Genomic DNA, 12,553 nt, shown 5'->3' on the forward strand with positions numbered 1-12,553 from the left:
TATAATGGAAAAATATCATAGACGATGAATACCTAAACATCACTCATGTTCATATGAAATTATTTTAGTTAATAAATTTAATTAAAGAGATGGAAAGAGCTTAACTACATTAAAAATAGATTATTATTTTTATTTTTCACTACTCCTAAGAATATCTTAAAACATTATGTAGAGTTGAAATCCTTACAATAATGAAAATTTTATTTTATTTTAAAGTATTAATAGTATTATTATTATATTATTATATGACTTAAACATATATACATTTAAAATATATATATAATTTAGGATAATGAAAAAATATAAAAATTAACTAAATTATAATTTTATTTTAATATGTCATTAATATTATTATTATTTGAATTAAATTTATATATATCTAAAAATATATATATTTAAACTAACATATAACAAGATTCTTAACTATGAAGATTTATCTTTATTTTATTATTGAGATTCTCAACCAATAAATATCTATGCCCATTTTATGTTTTTAAATAAATTAACTTTTATGAACCAATGTTGTATGAAATGAGTTATACGAATCAAGCATCAAAACAATTTTTCCATAATACATCTCACATCGCTAATATTAAAATAATAATTTCTTATTGATCCAATATGCCCAAAAAATCATAACACAACTACACTTATTCATATTACCTTTCTTTTAATTAATCAATATAATTCGAAGGAAATAAATGACAAAGCTAGTTTGGAGACCAATCCAAACCTTTCATTAGTGACTACTATTAATAATATTCTAAAATACTCATTAGCCACTACAACTAATAATATTTTAAAATACTATATTGGGATAAATTCCAACCATCCACCTAATAATTATTAATAATTAAATTAAAATTCCCAAAATTTTATTCTGAAATAAACAAAGGCCTAGGTAATTCTTTTAATAACTAATAATAATAACAATTTAAGATAAAGTTAGAATTTAGTTAATTTTCACATTTTTTTCTATATATTTTTTATTTTCATAATCCAATATGTATTATAAAATAAGTGTTTTTATGCTTATAATAGATTAAGGTCTATTCACATTTATTAACTATTTAATTTAAATAATTATACTAATAATAATTGATAATTAAAAGTAAATTTTAGAAACCTTATTCTAAAATAAACATATATATATATATATATATATATATATATATATATATATATATATATATATATATATATAACATAAATAAAATATTCATAATCGTTTAATTTGATAAAAATTTATCACCATATATATTCATAAAGTTACAAATTACTACTTTAAAGATTATGTGTGCATAATGAGTCATTGATCACCTTCTGGTGGCTTGGGCTTGAGTTTGTGAGGAGGAAGGTGGAGGGGTGTATAGGACCATAGAGGAGCTCTCTTTACCCCTTCTATGAGCTCCATAACTCAAGTATAGTCTACGTCTAGCCATCAAGGACTAGGAAAAGAGTGATGGGTGAAGTAAGGGAGTGTGAAGAACACTATGAAGTATAGTAAATGAAAGATCTAGGTAAACCAAAAGTGTCCGGGGAATGGAACTATAAAAGCATGGATCACAATAATTAGGAATGAAAAGAGTGAAAATTGGGTTGGAGTGATGGAAGAAGATAACCTAAAGAGGGATATCAAACAAGTAGTAAAATATGTATAGATTTATAAAAGGGAGATGACCAATAGAAGTGCAAGAAAAGAATTGTATTTTTGGTATACTTGAAGATTAGCATGAGATTCAAACCCAAAAGAAATAGAACATGAAATTTACAACTAAAAATGAGAAATTCATAGTGAGTTGAATGAAAGCTAAGGTTACCTTGACTCTATAGCTTCCACTTTTGGCCCAGCAAACCTTGACTTAGTAGAGTTGAAACCATGAAACACCACTAAAAACTACATTAGAGGAAATTTCAACCTAAAAGTTGCCTCCTAAGGAAAAATAATAAATAAGAGTTATGGATTTTGGAGGGAAAAGAAGAAAACTACCTTTTTAATTGTATTTTCCTATCCTCTTATATTTTTACTCAAATTTCAAGTGTAGACACTTTTTGGATGTGAAATTAAATTCCACATTCAACGAGTACCCATTATTCATACTTTTGAGAAGACCCACATTGATAAAAATTATAGATACATTAGAAAAGCATGTTCAATTTTTTATCAATGTGGATCTTTTTAAAATTATGCATAATAGATACTTGTTGGATGTAAAATTGAATTTTATATTGAATGAATATCCACACTTGAAAATTGAGTAAACCCATAAGGATATAAGCCAAAAATACAATTAAAAAAAGTAGTTTTATTTTTTCTTTTTCCTCCAAAATATTTACATTTACCTCTTTTTAAATTTAAGGAATATTGATTGGTTTACATATTATGACATAGAAATTACGTGAAAATTTAATGGGAACTTTTAGGCTGAAATTTTCTCTAATGACAAACTCAAATTGTGCTCATTTGGGTGGACATCACTACTAGAGGAAACTCTACTAGACTCTACTACACTTAGATATCCCAAAACTTCCAAATATAGAACCATGCAAATATAAAACAAGATAGATGTAACAAACAACGAGTGAGGTTGCTTACAAGGATTCTCCCATGTCATAGCTTCCACAAGATATGAATTTAATTCAAATAGAGTTGTATCTTCGTAGAAATATTACTCTTCCTCATTCCATAATTCCATTAGTTTCCCATGGATTTCTATGCCATAATGATCAAATAGGTTTGTATGTCATCCCCTATGTAGGTGTACTTCTAGTGCATCTAACCAACATATTATAATCATGAAACATAGTTCACATGTCTTAACATGTCACTTCACCACCAAACTACAAACTACATGTAGTGCACAATCGAAAGTGTATGTAATCACTGTCATTAATGTGATACACTGTCATTCCTATACGCATGATGGTTGGCCGAAGTAAATTATAACTTTTATTTATTTGTGTGTTAAATGCAACATTTAAATCTTAAATACTAATTGATCATTCATTAGTTAACACATTTATAATTTAAACTTTCCATTTAATAATGACAATAATGATATTCTAGGCATATTTAATTTGGACCACACACATGCCTTCTAATAACCCAACCTCTTTCACCCAAATTTCAATATAAAGATGTCTATCATCATAGTAAAATTAAGGAAATGAATAAACATTCTTTTATTTTAACCAAGCAATGCAACTAAGAATTTACAATTCTCAAAATTTTGAATCATAAGACTCATTAAAGGTATTTTAGAATTGATGAATGTAATTATTCAATTGATACAGTATAATGTATAATGCTGACAAGTTAATAAAATGAAGAAGGCAAGAGAGAAGTTATGGCAGAAAAAATACATGTTGATTAGAAAGAAGGTTGGTTGTTGTTATAATATGTATGACTTTGATAAATTTAGTTGACTTTTAGTGTGCATGTATTTTGATGGAAAAATAATAACCCAGGATGATGCATAAATAATGGTAAAGTTTAATAGGAATAAAATGAGTTGAAATTAATAAATTAGAAATGATAAATTATTGTCATGATAGAAAGCACTGAAATGTTTTTAAAAATAAAATATTGGTATATTTCTAAAGTATTGAATTTTTTTTTTGCCAAAATTACTTCAACAAACGAAGATATGTTTTATGGAAAAATAACTAAGATATTTAGAATATAGTAGGAAGAATATGTTGGTTATGACAATCATAGAAGTAACAAGGATGTATTTAAGTTTTTGAGTGGAGAAATTTGAAAAAATGAGATATGATGTAGATGTTTTATGCAAAAATGATAATATATTGAAAATATATTAGAAATAGTTTTGAAATGAAAGTAGTGTGGGATATGACAAACATATAACTCACAACGTCTTCCAATGAAACAATTTATAACACAAATATAATAAAAAACATGTCAAAATATAGATACACGAAACCTGATGAATATATATTTTGTTGTGCCCAGAGAAAAAATATTTTAGAAGATTATTCCATTTAAAGAAAAGATGGTTGGAGTCTACATCCTGCTATACACTATAGAAGATGTAACTTATCCTTTTAAAAATTATGAGTATAAAAATACTAATAAGATTAGTAAAATAGATAGAAGATTTGAAATAGATAGAAGATTTGTTCATGTTTTGGTTGGTAATTCTGAATATTTTGGTTTTGAAGATGTAACTTATCCTTTTAAAAATTATGAGTATAAAAATACTAATAAGATTTCTAAAATAGATAGAAGATTTGTTCATGTTTTGGTTGGTAATTCTGAATATTTTGGTTTTATTGTAATTCATGTGTGTATACATATATGGTTAACATTAATATTTGTATGTGAAGCATAAGAGTTATCAATGAGTACATGATAGTGATTTTTTATGCGAAATACAATTATTGTTTGTGGCGGGTATGATAGAAAGCTCCGGGGATCCGCTAACGGGGCTTACGGAAACAACTATAGTAGTTCTTACACTACTACAGGGGATGGGATCAATTGAGAATATCATGAATATAAGGAACAGACCAGTTGAACCTGATGCAGTCCGTTCAAACCTCAAACACCAGTTAGTTCAGTTCCCAAATGCCCCAAGTTATCTAATCACCCTGTTCGCATCACAACCAGCTGTTCCCTATTCAACTCTGTACTGCTCACGGGTATCTATTCAACCTGTTCTCTCATCACCCAATTAGTGATCATCAACCCCAGATACTCTAATAGGTTATGCAGAAACCCCTTTTCACACTACCTTAACTAAGGTAGAGAAGCCTTCAAAAGGACTCGTCCATTCAAATAAAATAACGGCATAATACCAATTCTCTCGGCGGATGCTTAACATATAAATATATTTAAATTATTTCAAACAATTGACTTTAATAAAATCAACAAAGAGGTGTTTTCAAAATAATGCAGATTCTCCGTGTGTATGATTAATATATAAAAATATTGCAAACGATTGTGTTTTATGAAAGGGACGGTACATCATACGTTTTAAGGGAAGATGATAAATCGGTGTATTGAGCTATAACATTGGAATAAATATGTTAAATACAAGTATTTTAATATGTATTTATTTTAATTTTATTAATTTCAATGTAAATGTAATCATTAAAAAAGAAGGTGAATTTTATATTTAAATGTAAATTTGATAAATATGGTTTTATACAAAATATGATCGGAAACAAAAATTCCTTCATAAAATCATATTTTTTTTTAAATGTATTATTATTATTATTATTTTAGAAATACACGTTCTTTTTTAAACAAAATAAATTGAAATATACTTGATATATAGTTAAAATATAGTGTGGGAGTATGTTAGTTATAATATTTTATTATATGGAAGGTTATTTCAATCTTTCATAATTTTGTGAAATCATTATGATCTTTTGTTCTTTTACTATCACTTTCTAATTTCAATAAAAAATATATAACCAAAGAGAGTTTTGAAATTTCATTAATTTTTGAGGTCTCTATAATATGAGTGTGATCCTGGCTAATTATATACACATTAGTTTGTTAAAGCCCTTGTAAACTACTATGTCAGTGTTGTGAGTACTATTGACATAGTATCAAATTAAATGATGTGCTAATTAGGGTTTCAATTGATTTGGAGGATAAGAAAATTAAGGTTTCAAATGAATTAAATAAGCATGAGAAATTGTGGTTTGGTACGATTTTTGAACATTAAAGAACCTAGTTGAGTTGCTACTAAAAGATGTGTAAAAATAGGAGTTGATATTGTGAAGAGGCTAACTAATTTTGTAGAGGATTAAATGCACAAGTGTCATTTGGATAAGTTTTTGAAATAAAGGGCATGGAGTTGGAAAGAATCACTTTATCTTTAATGAAGAAACATGAAACTAGGGTTTTATTTAAATTTGATAAGTAGGTGGCATACCTAGAATTTGGAATGAGAAATTATTATTTAATATGTATTAAAGTATGAGCGAATTGGGTTTGGTAGTAGTATAGGATCTGTGATTAGTTTAGAGGATGGTGTTCATAGTGGCTATTATAACATTTCTTTTGGGAAAACATGTCTTAAATTTTTATAGACAAATTGATACATTGGGGTATAATTGTAAGAAGGGTTTATAAATTTGTGGTGTTCTAGATGATTTCCTCACTTTATAATTACTACTTTGTGTACAAGAGACTATGTACACTGTGTTTCATCAATATTGTCATGAAGAGTTTTGAAGGTGGTGTTATGGATGGTAACTCCATTCATTATATCATGATCAATATAACAAATGTTGCCATCATGATTTAGGTTTGAGCTAACCACCGCTTCACTAGCATACATTTTTGTCATCCTAATTACTCCTAGATGGTATGTCGTGATGTCATGGATATGTATATGGAGATAATTAAGGAATTATTTATGAAGGAATGAGGAAAATTGTAGCATTAGAGGAGGAAAAATTGAAAGAATAGGTGACACCCAGTTTCAAGAAAATCCAAATCCATCAAATTTTGATGTTTGTAGAGCATGACTGTGGCCCTTTCAAAGCATTCGAGAGCTTAGGATGGAGATTCTCACATGATATGATAATTTTTGTTGTATTATTTATGTTTTTCAATATTATGAATTCATGTCACATATCTATGAGCAATGATTTGGAACGTAAGTATAAACATATGTATTTTAATTGTTTTCTAGAATTCTTCTTATGAGTTGAAGTCATTGCTTAGCTAATTAAAGAGTGACTTTTTGATTTCAAAGGATTATGAAATATTGTTATTGACGTGAATCTTACATTTGTAAATTTGTGTATCACAAATTAAAATTTGGATAAACTATATAGTTGCTGAAAAATAAAATTTCACTATAGAGCTTTACTATATATAACTAGTTGAATTTGTGAAATTCATAGAATAAAATATAGTTATAATATTCATAATGATTTATAATATTTCATTGGATCCAAACTATATTCAATATGTTATTGTTATGAACACTAGTCCTTTATTTCTCAAAATTGTAGTAATTCCTTAATTTGAGTAATAAAGACAACTAAATAGAACATTCCAAGTTTATAATCTTTGATTCCTAAATTGTAATTTCAAAATCAAAAAATTAAACTGCATTTTCATGAATTTCAAATCATTTATAAATTTTTTACAGGTTTATGACATCTTTGAAATAGGTTTAATTAATGAACCTTAAAATATAAAACTATGTTGTCTCTAATATTTTGTGATAGTTAAACTTTATGTTTCTTAATTTGAAGATCGAATAACTTATCATTCACTATATATTTGTAAGGCATTAAATCTTTCTTTACATCTCCATTATAAATTTTACCTTGCATTAGGTACCATTGTAGCTACTACAACAATATTTTATAAACTTTAAGCATGATGTTCAAAACTTATGAAAATTCTACAATATTTCTACAGTATATTTTAAGAAATGGGAATTAGTTGTATTTCTTATGTAACCTTTCTAAATGATTTTGGATATTAATATTTTATTATTAAAATTTGATAATAATTAATGCATAATAGTCATATTAATTTTGAATGCATAATGCTCAACTAATTCCCCAACTTTGATTTTCTGGAAAAAAATTATGAATTTAAAAACATATTTCGTGATAGAAATTATCTCTTTCTAGATATATGAACTATAGTCTATTATTTTATAATTTTATTGACTTTTCATAAATATACAATAATTATTATTATTCATGCAACTTTTTCCTTTTTGGTTTACTAATAAAATTGTAAATAAACAAATTGGTAATAATTAGCCTATCATTACTTTTATAAAATTAGAGAAAATAATTTTCTATGCTTCCTTATACACTTACAAGATTACGAAATGTTGGTCTAATATGAATGTGGGATACACTTTATTTTCCTTATTTATACATCTAGTAAGTTAATCACACTATTAATGAGTAATAAATTATATATTTCAAACATCGTATATCAAACAAAAATGAAATTGAAAATTTATTACATCTATTGCAACCCATGTATATGTCAACCTTGTCTTTTAAACCATCCACTACAATCCACTACAAGACCTTCAAGTTTCATTCAAAGAGTTTCTATTAACTTATTATTGTACAAAGAAGACTAGCAATAATATTTTTCCTATGAAAAATTTAAATTGTGATTAGTGTCATTTTCTTTTGTAGTGATAGGTGTGAAGGTATGGATACCATGACATTATTCAATCTTAAATTTGGGAATATTTTATATGGTTCACTAGTGCTAGTTTGGAGTTTGATTGTTTGAACAGAAAAACCTTGAATCAATAATTTTTATATGAAAATAATTTTACATGTAATAAATTAATTTTTATTGAGTTGAATCTTTTCATACATATACCATTATATTGTAAGTTTAAACTAGGTCACAGTCTAGATCCACCAAAAGACTACAAAAATATTTTCAAATTATTAATAAGGGTTTCTCCATATTGCTATAGTTCGGTTTTATGTAGAGATACAATGGTTTCTATGTGTATTATATACATTTTTAAAAATTGTATAAAACTATATTTCATAAATAAACCTTAGCAATAATATGCTTATGTCATAATCATAGTTACCCAACTATAATATTTTTAAATATTAATTTTACAAAATCATGTCACATAGTATCCCATTATGTGTATTATATACGTTTTTAAAAATTGTATAAAACTATTTTTCATAAATAAATCTGAGCAATAATATGCTTATATCACAATCATAGTTACCCAACTCTAATATTTATAAAAATTAATTTTATAAAAATTATGTCACATAGTATCCCATTAAAGGACGTAGTGACATTGATTATATATTTAAATGATACATTGAGTAAAGGGAAATATTTATTTAGATTACTATACTATTGTATTTCACTATCATTTTTGGATATTTTGTTCCTCCCCTTTTCAAAATTTAAAATATATTACGCTCTTCAAAAGTTTCATTTTTTTAGTTGACATTTTCTTTCTTGTAAAACAATTTTCTTTCTCAATATTTTTTTTGGTAACAAAACATTACTTTTTTTAATTTTCTCCTTGAGCAATAGTATTTGCAACATTAATTTTCCTCCTCAATAATAGTACTCATGTTGTTGAAGTGTTCTTGTTACTCTTGATATTCTAATTTTCTTTTCCATTTCACAAAATCCTTTTTGTTTGTAATTTCATTGGATTATAAAGTGAAATTGAGAACTCAATAATTGCTTGGCAATTTGCCCTTCTTAGTACTTTTTTGGCCTTCTAATAGCATTAACACACTTGAATTTTATTGGTGATTTAAAATTTCTATTAGTAATTTAAGGTGGGCTAATATCTCCTTTATCTTTAAGTATATTACAATACTTATTTCCTTAAAGGTATTTGAGGGTTTGAAGCATATAAGCCCAAATTCTCTTTAGTTATGAAGGGATTTAACTATAGAAGTCAGTACTAACTATTATGGCTTGTAAATTAACCAATTTTTTTTTGTGTATCCCTATTAAATTTTCTAATCTCAAGTATTCATAAATCTTCCTGCCCACAAAAACTCCAACTCCTCAAAAGCATAACAATACTCTTCCTTCACCTAAATTTTTTATTTTATTTTATTAACTCAACATAGAATATTCGTCCACTGCCCTTTCTTGGACAATATGTTGTAAGCCAATTCCAATTAATTTTTGGATCTTAGATTTGATTTCATTAATATAATTAGAAATATTATTATTCAATCACGATCTATTTCATAGTCACTATCACAACCTAAGCTCAATATATACAGAAATACGGATAATTATTTTATATTGCGTCTGAATCTTGGATTACATCTATATAACCAAGTAAGTAAGCGCGATTAAGATACTTACATTTGTCATTGTTTCTTCTATTTCTCTGTTCTCTATAAAAACCTAACACAACCCATTTAAGTACTGCCAACGATTTATCCTTCCGCCATTCTCTCTTTCGAATCTGAATGGAAGGACCACTCCTCCCTGGTTGAAATTTGCAGCTCCTTAATCCGGTAGAGCCATCCACATGTATAAACCCTAACCAAAACCCTACCAGATAATCGCTACAGAAATACCAATATGGGAATTGATCATTTCACTGGTAATAAGATTCAGGGTCAGTGACTTCAAAATAGATTCCTGTCGGCCTAAAATCGTTAGCCACAGCACCTACCTGTTGCCGCGAGCCCGATAGCTCAACAAGGGGTAGGCCGTGCAGAGACCCGTGATGTATAGACGCGATCATCTTGTAGAGGTACACAGTTGGTAACAAAATTTGTAGGCACGTTGTACATGACGGGTGTATCGCTCTGTAGTTGAGCAGAAAGGGTCGGGGACTGAGACTGGGTAGGCGGCGGCTGTTCCTCATCCAGCGGGAGGTGATGATAAGTAGCATCCATGAAGGAAGCCGCAATGACGATGACAGAACCAGAGGCCACTAGGGCACCTAGAACGTTCCCTCCCACGACCTGTCCCTGCCGTCTGGCTAAGTGAATCGTGAGGCCGGACGCCGCGGGAGGAGCAGGCGGCTGAAGAAAACCTCCCGATATTGAAAGAATCTGGAAGCTACCTCGCAGAGACACGAATGTGCCCACCGCCGCAGGTTGGCGGAGGGTAACATTGCTCACGATTCCGCTGCCGCTTAAAACACAGATTCCATGTTCCCTCTTCCGGGCGAAGGTGGCCACGCTCTCTGCCACGTGGCAGCCATCAGAGATCTCCAGGACATGGGCACGGAGGGCGTTAGGGTTTTCCTTGGTCATCATGACAATGGAGGGTTTGGGCTTGTTCTTGGAGTCAGCACGCCTGCCTCTTGGTCTCTTGGGGCCAAAATCATCACCAAACGGACCTCCATGGTTTTTCAGATTTCCTCTGCATCTCGTTTCTCCCCGGCTGCTTTTTCCCCTGCTTGTTGAATATGTAATTTAAACTGCGCATTTATAACTCCAAAACCGCTCAACGAAATCACAAACCACTTTGAGGGATCTCTGACCGCTTTTGAGTAAACGTGGTTTCCGTATTTTTGAGCCCGATAAAATATTGTGCGGACGCGTGGCTCTCCCCATACGTAAGCAAACGTAATTTCTCGGGTGCTATCGTTCAGTGATGTAATGCCTCCCGATATCTCTGTCCGCCGTTCGATTGTCTCCGGCATTCTCGTCTGTTGATTGTGTAAAGTTGCATACAAACCAACATTAAAACATTGCGTGGAGTAAAAGCATTTGGGTTGACTGACGAAAAGAAATTTAATGAATTAATTTTTGTTCGTAGATAGTAGGTGAGATGTCTCAGTTTTAATTGCACGAACGTATGGAGAATTTAAAAGAAAGGTATGGTCACTTTGTAATATCATATACGCAATGTAATATCCAAAGAATTGGAGCTTGTGCGTTATTGTAAAAAATAAATAGTTTTATTTTGTAGTTAGTTTATCATGTATGGTGTAAGAGAGTTAAAAAAAATATGAACGCACAGCAGTGCGAAAAAGAGAACAGGGGAGGGCTGTAAAGTTGTATTGACCATTGTAAAAAGAACGAAGGAGCAGCGTGCAAAAAAAAACATAGGTTTTTCACACAGTAGTGTGAAGGGGAATGCACACCGTGAAATTTTTGTGGAACTCATGCAATAGAAATGCATCGCAGTTTATGTAATGTGAAGAATTGATTTGTAAGTTTTTTTTACAGCAGTATGAGTAAAAGTGTTTTAAGGCAGTAATGTAAAAAGGGTTTTACAGCAGTAAACCCAGCTCAGTAAATTCTCAGGTGAAAACAAAGTTTTGTTGAATGTAATTTTTTTTGGTGAATCCCTGTCAGCAAAGAGGATGAATATGTATCAGGCTTTACGTTTTAATCAATAGAAATGTTTTTATTTGTGGTGGTGAAATACTCTGTTCCTTAGTAAAAAAAATTTAAGCTTCCCTGTGCAAAAAGATCCTGGAGTAAAGGAAACAGAGCACTGTCTCTGTGTGTTGAGTTTTAGTTTTTATGTGTTTTTGGGATTTTCTCAGAAAAATCCCCAATAGTGGTATCGGAGCAGGCTTAGGCTCTTTGAAGGTGACAAAGAAGCTGAAGGGAGGAGTCTTTTGTTGCAGCCGTAGATCTTCTCCAGCAGAGTGAAGGCTCAGTCAAGAAAATACTCAGGTATTTCACAAAGTTTTTTTTGTGTTGCTGAAGAAGCAGTCAGTTGTTTTAAAATATACAGTCAAGAAATTGAAGCATAGTTGAGGCTATAAGAATGGCTGGCACAAGCACCAGTAATAGCATGGGTATGCAACTCCCATTATTTGATGGTAAGAACTATGACTATTGGGAAATAACAATGAAAGCCTTGTTTGCTTCCCAAGACTTATGGAAATAGTTGAGGAAGGTTTTGAACAACCAGCAGATGAAAATGAGTTTAATGCATTAACTCAAGGAGAGAAGGATCTATTAAAGAGCTGCAAGAAGAAGGATTCAAAAGCCCTTTTCTTCTTGTATCAAGCAGTGCATGGAAGTGTGTTTCCAAGGTTAGCAGCAGCTAAGACATCCAATGAAGCATGGCAAACCCTCAAGACAGCCTATCAAGGCATGG

The 12,553-nt window shown here is 29.8% G+C and overlaps 1 pseudogene; it reads right to left on the bottom strand.

The window, feature by feature from the left end:
• Positions 1 to 10,179: 10,179 nt before the first annotated feature.
• Positions 10,180 to 11,138, bottom strand: LOC149234789 (AT-hook motif nuclear-localized protein 16 pseudogene; annotated as a pseudogene).
• Between the last annotated feature and the right edge of the window lie 1,415 nt (positions 11,139 to 12,553).

Source organism: Pinus tabuliformis, chromosome 8 (assembly GCF_031772625.1).
Source record: "Pinus tabuliformis cultivar Carrire ecotype Pingquan chromosome 8, CPIR1, whole genome shotgun sequence".
NCBI lineage: Eukaryota > Viridiplantae > Streptophyta > Pinopsida > Pinales > Pinaceae > Pinus > Pinus tabuliformis.